The following is a 20,314-nucleotide window of genomic DNA, read 5'->3' as shown; positions in this document are numbered from 1 at the left end:
TAATTGAGTGATGAATTATATAATTTATCCAATTTATAACAGCAAGAATTAATGTAACCATTGGTCAATGCAAAAAAAAATGGTCAAAGATCATATTAAGTTTTTTTTGATCTGGTGGGCCACATTAAAAGAAAAATTAATATGAGAGTCGTATTGGTTTTCTTAAAAATACAGGGACTTTACATGACGAGCCTTAAAAATTTAATGTCATTAATGGCAAATTACTCGATTGGTCATCTACATTCTAAGCTTTCATTTTGGTCATCAATATTTTTACGTATCTTAATCACTGAATTATTAATTTCGCTTACAAATATCGGTGTCTTTTTTAACCAAATAAATCTCACTTTGACTCCCTATGCTAAAACTCATTTTATACATCAAGCTTTAAAACCGAACCACTCAAATAAAACCCAAAATTAACTGAGCCAAGGTATGGTAAATCACTGAAACTAAAACCATGAAAAATTCACTTCAATTGGGCTTCATAAATAATGTGAATTGCACAAATATTGATTTTAGGGATTAAATTGTAAAATTTCTAATTAATTTCAGCAATGACTCGAAAAAAAATAAATTTATAGTTCATGTATGAATTTATAGTTATTATAAGCCTATGCCTGAAATTTCAAGTTCATTCGAGCTGAAACCAGTACTCAATTGTTATTTCAAAAACCATGAATTGATTTACAATATAATCAATTATAATGTGCCTTAAGTTAAATAATAATTTGGTCTAAGACATAAGGGTGCGTTTGGTTCACGGAATATAAGATTACTAGTGGGAATATGATTACTGGCGGGAATAAGATCGCTGAGAATATTGTATTTTGTGTTTGGTTCTTTTAGCAGGAATGTAAGATTACCGTGTTTGGTTAAAGGAATAGAATATTATTAGAATGTATATTTTACCAAATTGTCCTTATTATATATTTATTTTTCTAACAAGTTGAAAAATATTTATATATTTTCTTTAAAAATTTAAATTCATAAAATTTATATAATTTTTTTACAAAATTGAAAAGATAAATAGGTTTAATGAAATGGTAAAATTTTATTTTAACCCCTGAACTTCATATAAAATTCTAATTATGATTTTTTTGTAAATCTAAAATAATTTAAGGATAAATTTATAATTTAACATTCGTAGATTTTTTTTTTATTCAACGACAGAAGAAGTATATTTTTGGAAAAAAAATTAAGGGTATTTTAGTCCAAAACGCTAGTAATCCAACAATACCTAAGGAAAATGGGTAATCAAATTTCTGATAATATACCCCAAAATATCACTGTTTGTAATAAAAGATTACCGGAAGCTGGGAATGTTGGCCTACCAAACGGGGGAATGACATTCCATTCCCCTAGTAATCCCAGATTACCTGAACCAAACAACCCTTAAGGGGGTGTTTAGTTCAAGGATTGTGGGATTCCCATGGGATGAGAATCCCACATTCCCATGTTTGGTTGGCCGGGAATCTCATTCCCGATAATGTTTTATTACCAATAGTAGATTTTTTGGGGTATATTACCGGGAATGTCAATACCTCCCTTCCCTTAGGTATTGTAACATTACCGGCGTTTTGGACTAAAATGCCCTTAAATTTTTATTTTTTCAAAAACATCATTCTTTTGTCATTGAATAATAAAAAATTCTACGAAGGTTAAATTACAAATTTATCCTTAAATTATTTTAGATTTACAAAAAAAAAGTCTATAATTAAAATTTTATATGAAGTTCAGGGGTTAAAAAAAATTTACCCTTTCATTAAACTTTTTTATATTTTTAATTTTGTAAAAAAAATTATATAAATATTATGAATTTAATTTTTTAAAGAAAATATATAAATATTTTACAATTTGTAATATTATACAAATATATAATAAGGATAATTTGGTTAAATATACATTCAAATAATCTTTTATTCCTTTAACCAAACACGGTAATCTTACATTCTTACTAAACCAACCAAACACAAAAATACAACATTCTCAGTAATCATATTCCCTGGTAATTTTTTATTCCCACCAGTAATTTTACATTCCGTGAACCAAACGCACCCTAAGGGATCAATCCTTTTACTTGAAGACTTAAAATAATACTTTAAAAACATTTTTATGATTTTCAATTCGAGGGATCAATTTTTCCCCCAATGGATTAATTCTTTTGCTCAATGATCGATCATTTTGATTCTATGTTCTTAAAATAATTCAGACAATTAGGTATAAGAGATCAATCCTTTTACTTGAGAGATTGATCATTTTGAGTCACACTTCACACCTCATAGTTGAAGAATGACTCGAATTTTGGATGACAAACTCGTTACGAGTCAAGCTCATGACTAGGCGATTTTATTTATCAAATCAAACTTAAACCGAAACTAAATTTAAAATGATTTAATATAGAATTATTTAATCTGAACCAAATCTAATCGGTCTAATTATCCCTCTAATAAAATGTGAAAAAGTAGTATATTAGTTGTGAAGATATTCATTTTTTTTCATTTAAATGTTATTTATATAATAATTATTATTATTATAATTATAATAATAATTATTATTAATATATATTATTTAATATTACAAAACCCAAATGGAGGCCCAATTACAAATGGTGGCCCAAATCCAGAAGCCCGTAACAAACCCTAACAGATTAGGGTTTCCCTCTTCCCCAGCCACCTCAGCTTGCTACCGTTGGATCTGGCAAGATCCAACGGTCCAGATGGCGCCAGACGAAACCCTAGGGTTATGATACCCTAGGGACTACACCAGCTGCCGCCGCTCCACGTCGCTTCAGCCACTGCCACGCCCCAACCGAAGGCTCCAGAAGCTCCAACGCCAGCCGTCCACGTTATGGCTATGGGGTGAGTCACCACTGGGAGTCCGGTGACTCACCGAAGGGTATTCTTTTACCCGGTCCGATGGCCACACCGGTGATGGCTATAAAGCCATCACCCCATCTGCAGAAAAACAGGAGGGGAGAGACAGAAAACAGAGAGCAAAGATACAAAAACAAAGAACAAACAACCCACAACCAGCAGTAAACCAAAACAGAAACAAAAAGAAAGGAAAGAAGCTTACCGAGGAAGCCACCGGACCTTTCAAACGTCACCAAAACCTTCGGAAACTAAGGTATTTCTTTAGATTTGCTCCGATCAAGAGCTATTTAGGAGTAAAAAGCACCGAAACCGTCCTTAGGACGGTCCGATCTACATAATGATAAAAAAATAAAATTTTTCGGCTACCGGATGCGGTGGCCGGCGGTGAGGGTCACGGCGGCAGACGACTGCTGTCTGGTGACCGGCTTCCCTCCGATGAGGGAAGCTAGAGAGAGGGGAGAGCGTTTATTTCTCTCTCAGTTAGAGAGAGAAATAAAAAAAAAGAAATGAAATATGGCCCGAAGGGCCAGCTGAATTCGGCTTTAAATAGCCCTTCCCGAACGACGTCGTTTCGGGGAGGGCTATTCGTGTAATTAAATAATAGTTAAATCCTTTCCGCAGTCAGCCTAATTTTTAAACTTTACATTTTAGTCACTAAATCGAGTTTATAATCCTTTTAATTCGGTTCTTTAATTTTAATTTTATTTATTTTAGTCCTTTATATTAAAATAATATATATAGGTTAATTAACAGATTTAATCCCTTAATTTTAATAATTAATATTTTAATCATGAGTTTATATTTTTAATTTATTTTAATCTGATATTCGAATTTTAGATAAGTTTTATTTTAGTCACTAAATTAATAAAATAAGAAAATAGCATGTTTAATCTCTATAATTTTGATTAATCATGAATTAGGTTTTTAATTTTAATTTTACTATAATTTAGTCACTAATTTTAAATGTTTTAAATCTCTAATTGTATTTTTATTGTTTTAATTTTACTTGTTTATATATTTTAAATATTTTTATTATTATTATGTATTCATAAATATATATAATAAATAATAATTTATATTTTTTCAATAAATTATTTTAATATTTATTTTTCAATATCGAAGAAAAGGGCAGTCTTAATATAACTGGATGTCCTATTCTGGTATTTTAAAATTAAATATTATAAAAAATATTATTTAATTTTATGTAAATTAATATTTTTTAATATCAAAGAAAAGAGCTGTCTGAAGGCACCTAGAAGTCCTTTTCCGATATTTTTAAATAAATAAATATTTTTTATATAATTTTGAAATAATAGGATTATAAATTAAATATATTTTGAATTTTTAAAATTTTAATAATAGAGACAATTTATAATTAAAAAAGTACCAATTTTGGGCGTTGTAGGGGTGCTAATCATTCCCTAAACGTAACCGACCACGAATCCCTTTTTATTATTAAAAAGAACGAATTTTTGGTTATAAACGCAGATCAGTTCATTTTTTATTTGATGTTTTCTTAAAACTCTTTTAAAAAATAATTTTTAGGTATTCGACCTACCTGACCCAAAAGGCCGATGGCGACTCCCAAATTATTTTCAAAACCATTTATTCACATCAATTTTCCCGCCAAATAAATATTTCGTGCCCGGACGAAAACCGGTTACGACAGCTTGGCGACTCCGCTGGGGACTGGTCAAACTTTAAAACAAATTATTAATTGTCTCTATGAATTAGAAAATTAAAAATTCATATATTTAATTTTTAATTCTTTCTTTTCAAAATTTTTATATATATACTTATTATTTTCATAATATTTATTATATGTTATTTAATGCTTTATTTTCAAATATTAAATTTTATTATTTATTTGTTAGAGGTTTGAACATTTCTCCTCACACACAACACTTGCATTGCATAACATAAAGCTCTATAATTGAGTTTGTCCCTTTTAAGTGGGAGTGAAAGCGACGTCTTCATGAGAATTTATTCTCCGTGTTAGACCTAGCAAGTAACTTTCGGGGTTCATATGCTCTATGTCTTCGTGAGAATTTATTCTCCGTGTCAGGCATAGAGAAATGTATCCCCTCGAATTGAACTCGATCTATTTTAGTCTGTGATGGACTAGGATTGAGGGTTATCAACCCAAGGGGGCAATAACAAGGACAATTCAGGTACCTTTATTCTTAGATCTGAAACCTTGTATATAATAAACCCTAAAAACTCTTCCGATCTGAAGTCATGCCGAAATTTTGTCCAAAATAGGTGTACACACAGGAGAAATGAATTCTAACTTTCCTGTTAATTTTTTTTACTGATTAAATGTAAATTTAAAAAATTTAAATTATGAAAAAGCATGTTTAAATAAAGATATTTAGGTAGATATTATTGTTAAATTCTTTATTATGTAAACTAATTTATTTCTTTTTGTGTGTTCTTTATTTTTATTTTTGCATAGCATCATACAGGATAAAAGGAATTAATCCTCGTGTTAATTGTCTCATTGGAAAGCCTTCATCCATGGATAAAAAGTGTTCAAATCAAATAATTCTAAACTTAGAAGTAAGACAGTGGGCTGAGGACTTACAAAGACAAGGAGGAGACAGTCTGCAGGATGATTATGTATCTGACTTGGCCAGTTATGCTCCAGTTTTGCTAAAAAGAAATGATATGCAAGATTTACGAAGCATTTGGGAAAGTTGGGATTCAAACAAAAAATTGCAGTTTTATCAGACTTACGGAGACATCCCATATTTGTTCTATGTCGAAGTTGATGATGAATTACTCAGAGCCCTAATTCAATTCTGGAATCCAGGGTACAATTTCTTCACTCTCAATAAGGAGGACTTGGTCCCTACTATTGAAGAGTACACAACTTTGCTACATATCGAAGGGGCTTTGGAGAATCGAATCTATTCAAAGTCAATTAAAACTCAACCCTTTCGAGTTAAATTAGCAAAGATTGCCGGGGAACGAGAAGAATGGGTGGCATCCCGTACAAAACAAAAAGGCGAAAGCGAAGGCATTGCTTGGACCAACATTAAAGAACTTATTCAGAGTCATCCAGACACTAAAGTACGATTCGATATATTTGCTCTGGGTATGTATGGTATGGTCATCTTCCCAAAAGTATTGGGATATGTTGAAGCTGCAGTGGTAGATTTGTTTGAACAGCTACCGAAAAAGATTAATCCTGCTTCTGCAATCCTAGCAGAGACTTTCAGATCGTTAAATGCTTGTAGAAAGCTAGGAGGTGGACGATTCTCAGGGTGTACCCAGTTGTTATATGTTTGGGTCCGTAGCCATTTCTGGAGGACAGAAAAGGTTTCATACCGACGTTTTAATACGGATTACTCACCATTAAAAGAATTTCTGGAGCAAGAATGGCCGAAAGAAATTAAGAAAGATATGTGGATTAATGCTTTTCAAAATCTGCAAAGCAATGACATTGTTTGGCGAGCCCCGTGGAAAATCCAAAGGGAATTCTTTTACAAATGTGGTGATTACAATTGGATAATGCTGCTCGGATTATGGGGAGGAATTGGATATGCACCACTTCTGGTCATAAGACAGTATGAAGGTCATCAATTTGTACCTGTCACTGCTGGATTACATTCATCTGAGTTCGCATTCCACAGCAAAAATTATAAAAGAAATATTATGGAAGCCGTTACAGCTTGGAAAACAACTTTTTTTATCCGAGCTAAAGCAGCAAAAGAAATGCTAACTCCTGATTATGAGGAATGGAGATCTGTCAGGAAAAAGGAAAATATTCCTCTACCAGATCAAAATGAGGATATCTCTATGGAAGATCGCATTACGGTGGTTCCATCAGAGATTGAAATCCTGAGAGCTGAGTTTGAAGCAGAAAGAGAATGCTGGTCAAGAGAATTAGAGCAAATGAGACGAGATAAAGCTATGTTGGGTGTTGATATTGACTTTCATTCATCACAATGTGCAATGTTGAGAGAAAATAAAGAAAAAGTTGATGGTGAATTTAGAGCATTAAAGAAAAATTACCAAGAATTATATAAATCCCGGAAAGCATCAGGATCAAGCCAATCAACAGTACAGATGACCAGAGAGTTGAACATCGAGAAAAGTCGAGTTGAAGATCTGAAAGGAAAGAATAGCCGTCTACTCAAAAGCCTTGAGAAAGGAAAGAAAAAAATGGAAGATTTTGAGATCGACAGAAGAGAGCGAATTATAAAACACAAGGCTGAACACTGCGAGATCATGAATGAAATGCAAAGAGAAAAGGATCGAGCCAAAGATTTAGAAGAGATGAAAAATGACATCTTTGATAAATTTGAAGGTGAGAAAAATATCATGTTCAAAGGATTTGAATCTGAAATGAATCAGCTGATTACTGAACTTGAAGTCAGGGGCCAAAAGATTGAATAGTTCAATATTGAAAAAGAAAAATGGGAGCTGGAAAGAAAGAATTTCAACACCAAAATTGAGGTAGAGCAAGAAATGGCTAGCAATTGGATGCAAAGATGCAGAAATAAGAATGTTCAAATCCAGAAGATTAATCAAAGAACGCAAGAAGCACGAACAAAACTTGAAGAAGATCTGGATCAGTCTAGAAACAAAAACTCGGAGTTTAACGCTTACATTTTGCAACTTGAAGAATCATTATTTCAAGAAAAGGTTCGTCTAGGACCTAATGATCTCAAGGAAAGTAATGAGGAAAGTGCTTCACTACGAAGACGCATTAGAGATCTTGAAAAAAGTCTGCACAATTGTCAAGTCAGAATCACTGAATTAGAGCAAACTCTTGAAGGAACTAATGAACAATGGCAAAAGTCAACTGATTTCTATGTTGAAAGAAGTGAAGAAAGAAGTAATATGGTGTTCGAGGCCATGGTACAAATGAGCGAAGTTGCTAGGTATGTTGGGGAACTAGCTGTTGAAGCTAAAATAATTGAGCATCATGTTGATCCAGTTTCTAAGTTTGGAAAGAATGTGTCATGGTTAATGAAAGAAATTATAGAGCTTAATAGGAAAGCTACGCCTTATCTGTAGTTATGAACTATTATAAAGAAACTTTTGTATGCCGATGAAAGTTGTTCTATGACAGTTAACTTTTTGGGATCAATACCTTTTTGCATACATGCATTTTGCATACATTCATTATTCATTTCATGATGTATAATTTTTATTATTAAAGATAAAATTCATTAATTAAAATTTGGAAAAAATAATATCAGAAGATTTTTTAATCGCAATTATTCTGGCCAAAAGAGAAATACAACATCACTACGGTACTAGACAAGCTACTAAGAGAATTATGGAGGATAAAATACAACGTATTGAGGAACAACATAATAAAGAACAAGCAGAAATGAGAATGAAGCTAGAGAAAATTGAAGCCAGTATTGCAAATTCACAAGACAGCATGATGCAGAAAATAGAAGACATGTTTAAAAGGCAGGCTATCATAGGAAAAATGCATGAAAATCATGTATCTTTCGACCAAGAACCTATGTATCCTCTAGGTTTTCCACCAGAACCTATTTATCACTCTGGTACTACACCTATACAAATCAATGCTCGCACATCAGCATTTCAAGAAGTCAAACCACATGAAAATCGACAAGTGGATCCTGCATCTTCAAGCAAAAATCCGCTTATATCAGATGTGAAAATAGGGGATTTTAATACTGAGCATTTAATCCCATATTTGAATGAGTTGAATGAGAAAGAGAAAATAAATGAAGAATTGACCAGACAGATCAAGAGCTTAGAAGAACGAATGAAATCCGTGGAAATAACTGAATCATTCTACGGGTTTGATGCTAGTGAATTGATTTTAGTTCCAGACTTAATCCTCTCCATCAAGTTCAAAGTTCCCGAATTTGATAGATATGATGGTACTACATGCCCTTCATCCCACATTACTATGTTTTGTCACAGAATGGCAGGATATGTGAAAGATGAGAAGTTGTTAATTCATTGTTTTCAAGATAGTTTGACAGGACCAGCTTTAAAATGGTATACTCAATTGACTAAAGCCAACATTAGATCTTGGAAAGATCTGGCTAAAGCATTCCTAGAGCAATACCGCCATGTAACAGACATGGTCCCTGATAGATGGACTCTCCAAAATTTGGAGAAAAAGAATAATGAAACGTTCAGACAGTATGCTCAGAGATGGCGTGACACATCAGCCCAAGTTCAACCACCTTTGTCAGAAAAAGAGGCCACAGTAATATTTGTCCATACATTGAAAGCTCCTTATTTAAATCATCTAATGGGGAATGCAACCAGAAATTTTGCAGATTTGGTCATTTCTGGAGAACTTATTAAAAATGTCTTGAAAAGTGGCAAAATTGAATCAAATGAGGGGTCTAGTTCCAAAAGACCTATGTACCGGAAAAAAGAGAATGAAGTCAACAATGCAAATTCTTACAACAAGGATTCATCGAAAAGTGTTACAATAACCCAGCCAAAGGTTAAGAAAGAAGAAACAAACACTAATCGAGCAGAGTCTAGAGGATCTCGAAAGGAAAATGAAAGGTTGTCTTTTACACCTTTACCAGTACCATATGCTGAGATTTATGATTCACTGTTAAAAGCAGATGTCATACGGCCCTATCCTTTGGTTCCCATGCAACCACCATTCCCTCCATGGTATGATATAAAGGCACACTGTGTTTACCATGAAGGAATTACGGGTCATTCTATTGAAAACTGTTTGGCATTCAAAAGGGTGGTTCAAAATTTGATCAACACTGGAAAGTTGGAATTCAATTCACCATCTACACCAAATCATCCATTGCCAAATCATGGAGATAAAAACGTGAATGCAATTCAGGAAGAGAACAGAAAGAAAGCAAAAACTGATATTTCTGAAATTAAATCTCCTTTTGTTTGGATATTTCAACAACTCTCTTTAGCCGGTATAATTCCACAACAATTCAGGCCAAAGCATAATGAAGGCAAGAATTATTTTGAATATCATCAAGAGAAGGGGCACAAAATTCAAATATGTCCTAAGTTTAGGGATTTGGTGCAAAAATTAATGAATAGCAGAGAAATAGAATTCTTTGAAGAAGAACCAGGGAAAAAAGAAGATGATGTTTGCTCATCAGAGGATTCTAAACCTAGTCAAAGAACAATTGATCATGTGATCATTAATGTGAAATCATCTACGGTGATTCCTGTACCAATAAAGCCGAAAGTAGTTATCACCACTCCTCTACCATTTCCATACAAAGATACCCGCAGGGTACCTTGGAATTATACTACCAATGTTTCAATGGTAGGAGGATCTGTTTCTCTAGAAAAAATAAAAGAGAAAATACAGAGTCTGGGTACAACATCGACATCTGAAGCAGTGAGTGAAGTCGGTTTCTTTACAAGAAGTGGGAGATGTTACTCTCCCGAAACATCCAATGCTTCAGAACAAGTGAAAGCAAAAGGAAAAGCCATGGTAATACCTCAGAAGGTATTTGATGATGAATCCCCTCCAGCATTCAATGAGCCTGTGACAGAAAAACAAGCTCAAGAATTTTTGAAATTCCTGAAACATAGTGAGTATAGTGTGGTTGAACAACTACACAAACAACAAGCGAGAATTTCTATTCTTGATCTATTGATGAATTCAGAAGCACATAGAAATGCTTTGATGAAAATTCTCAATCAAACATTTATCCCTGAAGATATATCCCTCAATAAACTTGACAGAATTGTGGGACATATAGCCGCTGATAATTACATAACGTTCACGGATGATGAAATACCTAAAGGCGGAATGGGGTCAGTAAAAGCTTTAAATATCATGACACATTGTCATGGTCATGTGTTGCCAGGAGTATTGATTGACAATGGATCCGCTCTCAACTTGATGCCTCTAGTCACACTTCAAAGAATGCATGTGGATAAATCACACATGAAGAGTTATCAGAATGTAGTACGAGCCTTTGATGGTACTCAAAAAGAGGTGCTTGGGAAAATGGAAATACCGTTGTTAATTGGACCAGTCGTGTACGATATTGACTTTATGGTGATGGACATCCACCCTACATATAATTGTTTATTAGGGAGGCCATGGATTCATTCAGCAGGAGCCGTTCCTTCTTCATTACATCAGAAATTGAAATTTGTTGTTGATGGACAACTAATACGCGTTAGAGCTGAAGAATAAATCATTGCGTCTGTAACAAGTGATGTTCCATATATTGAAACCAATGATGATGCTCTTGAATGCTCTTTCCGAGCTCTTGAATTTGTAAATGCAACCTTTATTGCGGAAGGAAGCAAAATTCCATATCCCAGATTATCTGATTGTACCAAGATGACGGTACGATAAACTTTAGGCATCGGAGCTAAAGCTGGGAAAGGTTTAGGAAAGAATCTTCAAGGGATTTCAGTTCCTGTAAGTATAAAAATGAAGAAAGATCGTTTTGGGCTTGGATTTAAGCCCAATTTTCAGCAAAAGAACAAAGAGATGAAAAGAAGATGTGAAGACAGAAAGGCCAGGTTGAAAGGGAAAGAAATCCTTTGGGAACACATGTTTTTCCCACAGTTGAAGACCACATTCAGATCAGGGGGAACAATTAATGTAGAACAACAGCTTGTTGAAGCCTTTAAAGAAGAAAAGTTGACAAAAGATCAAAACATAGTTGAAGAAGCTATGAATGGATTATTTATCAACATGATCATGAATGACAACAAGACTGGCAAATACTTGGATAGGATTCGCCCATGTTTTCCTGGAGAAACACTCAACAATTGGACCACTGAAGATCTTCCTATAGTTTTTAATATTAACGCAGAGTAATATTCAGAACTAATCTTTATGTTTAGCTCAAAAATATGAAAACTTTTTGTTATCTTGTAAAGGAAATTATGTTAAATATAAGAAATTTTCTTTAAAATTTTCATATGGCAATCATTCTTTATATTTTCTTACATTTATACATTTATTTATTTCATAAATTTACTATATTCTTTCGGAAATATGTCCGACTTAAATTTGCAGGTGTCACCATGTTAATAGCATGTTTATTCCTAAATTTAATCAAGAGATAAATTTAGAGCAACCCATATGTCTGGAAGAAATCAATGGGTGTGAGGATGAACTGGAATGTGATATTCCTACTGAACTATTAAGATTGGTAGAAAAAGAAGACAAACAAATTCTACCCCACAAAGAAGAGATTGAAACTGTGAATCTGGGAACAGATGAAGAAATAAAAGAGGTAAAAATTGGTACTACTCTGACAATCCAGATAAAACAGGAATTGATAAATCTCCTTCAAGATTTCAAAGATATCTTTGCCTGGTCTTATCAAGATATGCCTGGTTTAAGCACAGATATAGTGATACACAAGCTTCCAATCAATCCAAAATATAAACCGGTCCAACAAAAGCTCAGACGAATGAGGCCAGAAATGTTGTTGCAGATCAAAGAGGAAGTTATGAAACAGATCAATGCAGGTTTCCTACAGGCAGCTAAATACCCAGAATGGGTAGCCAACATTGTTCCCGTACCAAAGAAAAATGGGAAAGTTCGAATGTGTGTGGATTACAGAGATCTCAACAAAGCTAGTCCGAAAGATAGCTTTCCATTACCTCACATAGACACCTTGGTGGATAATACTGCAGGACACGCATGGTTTTCATTCATGGATGGCTTTTCAGGATATAATCAGATAAAAATGAATCCTGAAGACATGGAAAAAACAACATTTGTAACCATGTGGGGCACATTCTGCTATAAAGTGATGCCATTTGGATTGAAAAATGCAGGGGCAACGTATCAAAGAGCCATGGTAACTTTGTTTCATGACATGATGCACAAAGAGATTGAAGTATACGTGGATGACATGATTTCCAAATCCCGAACTGAAGAAGAACATATTCAAAATCTGAGAAAGCTTTTCCAGAGATTGAGGAAGTATCAATTAAAGCTCAACCCCGCTAAATGCACTTTTGGGGTAACTTCTGGGAAACTTTTGGGATTTGTGGTCAGCAAAAAAGGAATCGAGATTGATCCAGATAAAGTAAAAGCAATTCAAAATCTTCCACCACCCAATACAAAAAAAAGAAGTTCGAGGCTTTTTTGGGAAGATTAAATTATATATCTCGGTTCATTTCTCAATTAACTGACAAATGTGATCCAGTGTTCAAATTACTTCGAAAGAACAATCTTGAAGTCTGGAATGAAGAATGTCAGGAAACTTTGGATATTATTAAGAAATATTTATCCAATGCCCCAATTTTAGTATCACCAATGCCTGATAGACCGTTAATTCTCTACTTGACGGTCTTCGAAAATTCGATGGGATGTGTACTATGACAACATGATGAATCTGGAAGAAAAGAAAAAGCTATTTATTATCTGAGCAAGAAATTTACTGATTGTGAAATTCGATATCCACCAATACAAAAATTATGTTGTGCCTTGGTGTGGGCTACTCGAAGACTCAGACAATATATGTTATACCATACTACTTGGTTGATATCCAAACTTGATCCTCTGAAATTCTTAATGGAATCACCAGCTTTGACAGGCAGAATGGCTAGATGGCAAATGTTATTATCTGAGTTTGATATTGTATATGTCAACCAAAAAGCGATAAAAGGAAGTGTCATAGCTGATTTTCTGGCCAGTCGTGTATCAAATGATTATCAGCCTTTGAGTTTCAATTTTCCTGATGAAGATTTGTTGTGCATATCCATGAATGAAGAAGTCAGGACAAATGATGCATCTGCATCTTGGAAGCTTTACTTTGACGGAGCATCCAACGCCTTGGGACGAGGAATTGGGGCAGTATTAATTTCTCCAGAAAATATTTATTATCCCTTTACAAGTAGACTGGAGTTCTTTTGCACCAATAACATGGCGGAATACGAAGCTTGTGTCATGGGATTGAAAGCATCTATAGAAAGAAAAATCAAATGTCTCAAAATATATGGAGATTCATCGTTAGTGGTGTATCAATTGCGAGGAGAATGGGAAACAAAAGATCCCAAATTGTTGGAATATCGAAATTTTACCCTCGAGTTAATGAAAGAATTTGAGAGAGTTACCTTCAATTATCTCCCTCGAGAAGAAAATCAAATGGCATATGCTTTGGCTACATTAGCTGTTATGTTTCAAGCAACTAAGAAAGTTGATATGATGCCAATCAAAATGCAAGTATATGAAATTCCTGCACATTGTTATAGTGTGGAAGAAGAGGTAGATGGTAAACCATGGTATCATGATATTCTGCAATATATCAAAAATTAAAGTTATCCACCAAATGCATCGGAAATTGATAAAAGAACCTTGAGAAGAATGGCTGCTGGATATTTTCTTGATGGCGAGATTATGTATAGAAGAAGCAATGATCAAATGTTATTGAGATGTTTAAATACCAGCGAAGCTAGAAGCATCATTGAAGAAGTACACAGTGGAATATGTGGAACACATGCAAATGGACTTTCCATGGCCAGAAAAATAATGAGATATGGATACTATTGGGCTACCATGTACACAGATTGCATTGATTATGCAAGAAAATGTCATAAATGCCAGATATATGCAGACAAGATTCATATACCCCCATCTCCTTTACATGTAATGACAGCACCCTGGCCATTTTCTATGTGGGGAATAGATGTCATTGGAGCAATCACACCAAAAGCATCGAATGGACATTGTTTCATCCTTGTGGCAATTGATTATTTTACCAAATGGGTTGAAGCTGCTTCATATGCCAATATTAAGAGGTCTACAGTCTGCAAATTCATAAAGAAAGAGATAGTTTGCTGGTATGGCCTACCAGAAAGGATTATTACAGATAATGCTCTGAACCTGAACAACAAAATGATGACCGAACTTTGTGCACAGTTTAAGATCAAACATGCAAACTCAGTGGCATATCGTCCAAAGATGAATGGGGCAGTTGAAGCAGCAAATAAAAACATCAAGAGAATCATTACAAAGACCACTGAAACTTACAAAGATTGGCACGAGAAGTTACCTTTTGCTTTATATGCATACCGAACTACTGTTCGAACATCTACTGGGGCAACACCGTTTTCTTTAGTCTACGGGATGGAATCAGTCTTACCAATTGAAGTTGAGATTCCATCGCTTCGAATATTGAGAGAAACATAATTGGATGAATCTGAATGGATCCAAGCTAGAGTTGATCAATTGAACCTTGTTGAGGAGAAAATATTGAAAGCTATTTTCCATGGACAGATGTATCAGAAACGGATGATGAAGTCTCATGACAAAAAAGTACATCCAAGAGAATTCCAAGAGGGTGATCTAGTACTAAAAAAGATCTTGCCTATACATAAAGATTTCCGTGGGAAATGGATGCCTAATTGGGAAGGGCCGTACGTTGTGAAAAAGGCCTTTTCCGGATGAGCGTTGATCTTGGCAGAAATGGATGGAAAAATTCTGAGAAATCCAATAAACTCGGATTCTGTCAAGAAATATTATGCTTGAAGAAAAAAAGAAGAAAGAAAAGAAAAAAAGAAAAAAGAAAAAGAAAAAGAGAAAAAAGAAAGAAAGAGAAAAGAGAAAAGAAAAAAGAAAAAGGGGGGTCAAGATGAAAACCCAAAAAGGGCGTCTTGTAACCAAAGGAAGGATTTGAATTGAAAACCTGAAAAGGCGGCTCAAATGCAGGTTGATATTAGGCATCTGGCAATTGAACTCTCTTAAGATTTTGACAGTTTGGGAGAAACTTCACATCTACAAGCATTTTGACAACGTTTGAGATCTTCTAGACAAAAGCTTACATCATTACTCTAAATTGTGTCAATTTGATTAATTTAGAAATACTTATGCTAATAATTTGTTGAGACATTTGAATTTTTTATCAATCTTATGCTTGTCATAACTTTGAATACAATTCTATCTATTTCAAGTTCAATTTATTTGAGATTCAATTTATTTTCGAAAATTCAATTTATTCTTCTATAAATTAACATAATTTTGAAATAAGTTAAAGATTTCTGAATATCACTTTATGTTAATACTTTTAAATGCATGGAATACAAAATAAGCCAATCATCATCATCATAAATCCATGAACAAGTCATTATTTGCATTCTGGATATATAGGGTAACATTGGTTACATTATTCCAAAAGTTGAGGATGACCAGTTTTACTGTTAACTAAATCGTTCCATGATTTGAAAAGAATGGGATATATTGGAACAGCAGAAGAGACAGCTGTCGTAGCAGTCATTGCAAGAAAATGCACCAATAAAAATATTCTAGTTCATCATGATGATGTTTATTGCTTCCATCAAGATTGTTACACGGGATGCTACCGACAACAAGGTCGAATCCGCCAAATCTACTCATCAATTGCTCCAACCGATCATCATTCAGTTCTTGCACATCTGTTTTCAAAAGTGCCAAGACAGTAAAAGGCAACTTCTGCATCATTGATCCCAGAGAAAAGAGACAGGACATTGATACCACCATGGAACATGTCTCTATACAGATCCTCGTGTATGGTTTTTAAGGAAACTTAGAAGCATTTCCACCTCATCAGGCTCAAGTGGAGCAACTTTATTCCTTCCAACCCATACTAGATTCCATTTTCAGCACTCATCAAGAACATACTTCTGGACACTCGAATGTGGCTCATTGTCATAAGCTTCAAGAGCCTTACAGATCCTTTTTGTCAATTTGGCACTTCCTATACATGTTTATAAACAGTTCAACTTTGTTCTTGGATCCCAGGAAGGCCATCATTTCTTTGTCAATGGAAAAGCATCAGCACATGGAGGAAGCAGAATAAAAAGAAAATCTATTCTTAATTGGCAGAATTATGAATATAGCCCTTTTTAGTGTAGTAGCATGAAAATGCTTCGAATTTACAAATTCTAGCTCTACATCGAATAAGCACTGTGATATCCCAGTCCAAACATTAACTGGAACAAATGCCATGTGCTCATAGCATCTTCTGGAAGTGTTCTTTGAGTTATCTGATCTGGTTTGGTATGAACCACAGAACCAGTTATTGAATTTGGAAGATGAATATGCTCATAGCACCTTCTGGAAGTGTTCTTTGAGTTATCTGATCTGGTTTGGTATGAACCACAGAACCAGTTATTGAATTTGGAAGATGAATATGCTCATAGCACCTTCTGGAAGTGTTCTTTGAGTTATCTGATCTGGTTTGGTATGAACCACAAAACCAGTTATTGAATTTGGAAGAGGAATGTGCTCATAGCATCTTCTGGAAGTGTTCTTTGAGTTATCTGATCTGGTTTGGTATGAACCACAGAACCAGTTATTGAATTTGGAAGATGAATATGCTCATAGCACCTTCTGGAAGTGTTCTTTGAGTTATCTGATCTGGTTTGGTATGAACCACAGAACCAGTTATTGAATTTGGAAGAGGAATGTGCTCATAGCATCTTCTGGAAGAGTTCTTTGAGTTATCTGATCTGGTTTGGTATGAACCACAGAACCAGTTATTGAATTTGGAAGAGGAATGTGCTCATAGCATCTTCTGGAAGTGTTCTTTGAGTTATCTGATCTGGTTTGATATAAAACCCAGAATTAATCATTGGAATAAAAAATGAACTACATAATCGTCTTCATTAAGAAGCTTCTTTTCAAGCTTCTTTTGCTTATTCCTTTCCCAAAAATCATAGCCCAAGTTTCGCCTTTTCTTGTAATTGGGATCATCGCATAATGGCTTCCCATCTTTTACCGGAAAAAATGCATCAGCAGCCTTAGCCATTCGAGCAGCACATATAAAATTTGTCAATTCTGCAATTGATGAATCTGAACCACATCTCTCCATGGCTATTGAAGCTTCAGCCTCTGAGAATCCCATTTTTGTCAAATATAACAGTTTATTCTCCTCATCAGAATCAGAATTCAAGATTTCTCGGTATTAAAAGAACTATCGATATCTGTGAAATCATCTTGAAAGGTCACTTCATAATCAGATGAATTGTTATCAGAATCAACATGTTGCATGAATGCAAGCTTTTCAAGAGCCTATACTATTGAGTTTATTTTCAAGAGGTTTTGTGACATTATATCTACATCTACATTTGTCAAAGATGATAGATTCTCTGTTTTGAAGAAGAAAGATCTATTGGGTTTTTACAATTGAAGAAATACTCAATTCACCAATCTGAAATCAAATAAACTTAACATTCATGCATCATATTTAGGTGTTTGCAAAAATAGGTGCATTTTCATTCATTTTCATCCATGTTGAATTTTTAACAGGAATTTCAAAGATTTAAGCAAAGATTTAAATCCATCAATGGATCAACAGTGTCAGTTCGAGTTCATAATGAGAAGAACTCATCTGAAGAAGGAAGAAGAAATTCATAATGAGAAGAATTTGTTCAACCTTTTGCTCAAATCCATCATTCGATGGATTAGCTTTTCCAGTTAGAGTTTGTTGAGTTAATCGATCTACGGAATCGGCCAAGAGGGGGTGAATTGGCAATTAAAAATTTCGTGGAAGCTTTTGCAGAAAATTTAAAGTAATTGCACATCGATTTACAGTGGTTCGACTTTCTCAAACAAAGTCTACGTCCACTACCTTAGCTATCCACACTAAGGATTTTCCAACAAATTCACTAATTTGTTCTTTCTTTTGAGGCCAAAGAGATAACCTTACAAAATCCCTCAAGAGTATACCCCAACTCTTGAGAACACTCTTTTTCCCAAAGAGAAGATTACAAATTTGCAAACTTACAAGAAAACCTCACAAGGTAAGATGTTTGCACAATTCTAGAACAAAGAAAAGAACACTCAAGGATAAATACAATTGAGTACAAAAGTGTTCTTGAAAGCAAATGAATATTGGATGAAAAATAGGCTTGAAATACTCAAACTTGAGGTTTGATGCTTTCTCTTTGATTCTCTCTTGATTCTAGTTGATTGATGTTTCTTGTTATTGATCAATGGCTCCAGAACTTGTTTAAATACCCCTTGAATCAATTCTGAATGTTGGTGATAATTAGTGGGGATAATAGAGCCGTTTAAGTGTGAAAACAATTAATTTTTCTAGGTGGAGCGTCTCATGCATCGATGCATGATCAAGTATGCATCGGTGCATTCGTGTAAAATTCAAATATTTTGACCGTTGGAACACTTGATGCATCGGTGCACCAAGTGTGCATCGATGCATGAAATGCATTCGATGTTTGAAAAATAGCCTGATGCATCGATGCATGGCTTGTGCATCGATGCATCAAATACATTCGATGTTTTGAAAATATTCAGAGTGCATCGATGCATGGAGAGTGCATCGGTGCATGGAATGCATTCGATGTTCAATTAATTCATCGATGCATCGATGCATGTACTAATGCATCGGTGCATGCCTTTGAATAATTGATTTAAGGCTTGTTTTTGGTTCAAAATACTTTGTGAAAATTGTTTCAAAAATAGTTTAAGTACAAATCACAATTTTACACATTTAGTAAGGATTAAAATTGATCTTGAAAAACTTGGAGTAATAATTTGATATTCGGTTAATTGAATCGAATTTGTAAAATCATTTGTGAAATCTTAAAATTCATTTAACTTAATTTGTTATATCGAAATATCAAAAATGTTTTCAACAATCTCCCCCTTTTTGATATAACAAAATATTTGAATAATTTTAAGATTTGTTTAAGAAATTATTTTTGAAATTGATTTTGAAAAACTTACTCCCCCTTACTATAGCACATCTTAAATTTTCTCCCCATTTTTGTTAAATCAAAAAGACTCTATATAAACGTTTTAAACAAGAATTTAAAAAAAATTAGCCAATTGATTTATTAATAATAAGCTGCTAAGATCACAATCAAAAGAAAGATTAGCCATTAGTTTTCATAAACAATATTCATAATAAAATGTGAAATTGCATAATTGGTCATATATCTAATGATGCAAAATGAATAAAATTCAAACCAAATATATTAAAATTAAGTTCAAACATTTAAGCATCCAAACATCCAAACAAACATAAGCATTCAAATCAAAAAGTTTAACAATCCAAGTTCTTAAAGTTTAAAACCAAATATCATCAAATAACGTTTAATCATCCATAGCGGAATCGGGAGGAGGAGGAGGATAATGAGCTCTAACTTCAAGAGTAAGAGCATCCATACGATCACGCATCTCCCTCTGAAACTCAGTAATCGTAGACTCCATGGAAGCAAAACGCAGATCAAACGACTCTAGAAAAGATTGGAAATAAGGTGGCGTTTGATCATCTTGCCGAGCTGGTACTTCCTCGTCAATATCTCTCATAAGCCTTTGAAGCTCTGGATCATTATCAGCGTCAGGAGCTGGAGGAGGAGGAGGAGCACGAGAAGAACTAGGAGCAGCTCGTGAAGAACTAGCTCCCGGGGTTTGCTTACCGGGTCGAAAAGACCATAGTCCTGTGTTCTCATCCAATTTCCAATCCGATTTCTTTAAGGATGTGATATTGATTGGGTTTTGGAGCGGAATA

Source organism: Hibiscus syriacus, unplaced genomic scaffold (assembly GCF_006381635.1).
Source record: "Hibiscus syriacus cultivar Baekdansim isolate YM2019G1 unplaced genomic scaffold, ASM638163v2 tig00111092_pilon, whole genome shotgun sequence".
Taxonomy (NCBI): Eukaryota; Viridiplantae; Streptophyta; class Magnoliopsida; order Malvales; family Malvaceae; genus Hibiscus; species Hibiscus syriacus.
This window is presented reverse-complemented; position numbering follows the sequence as displayed.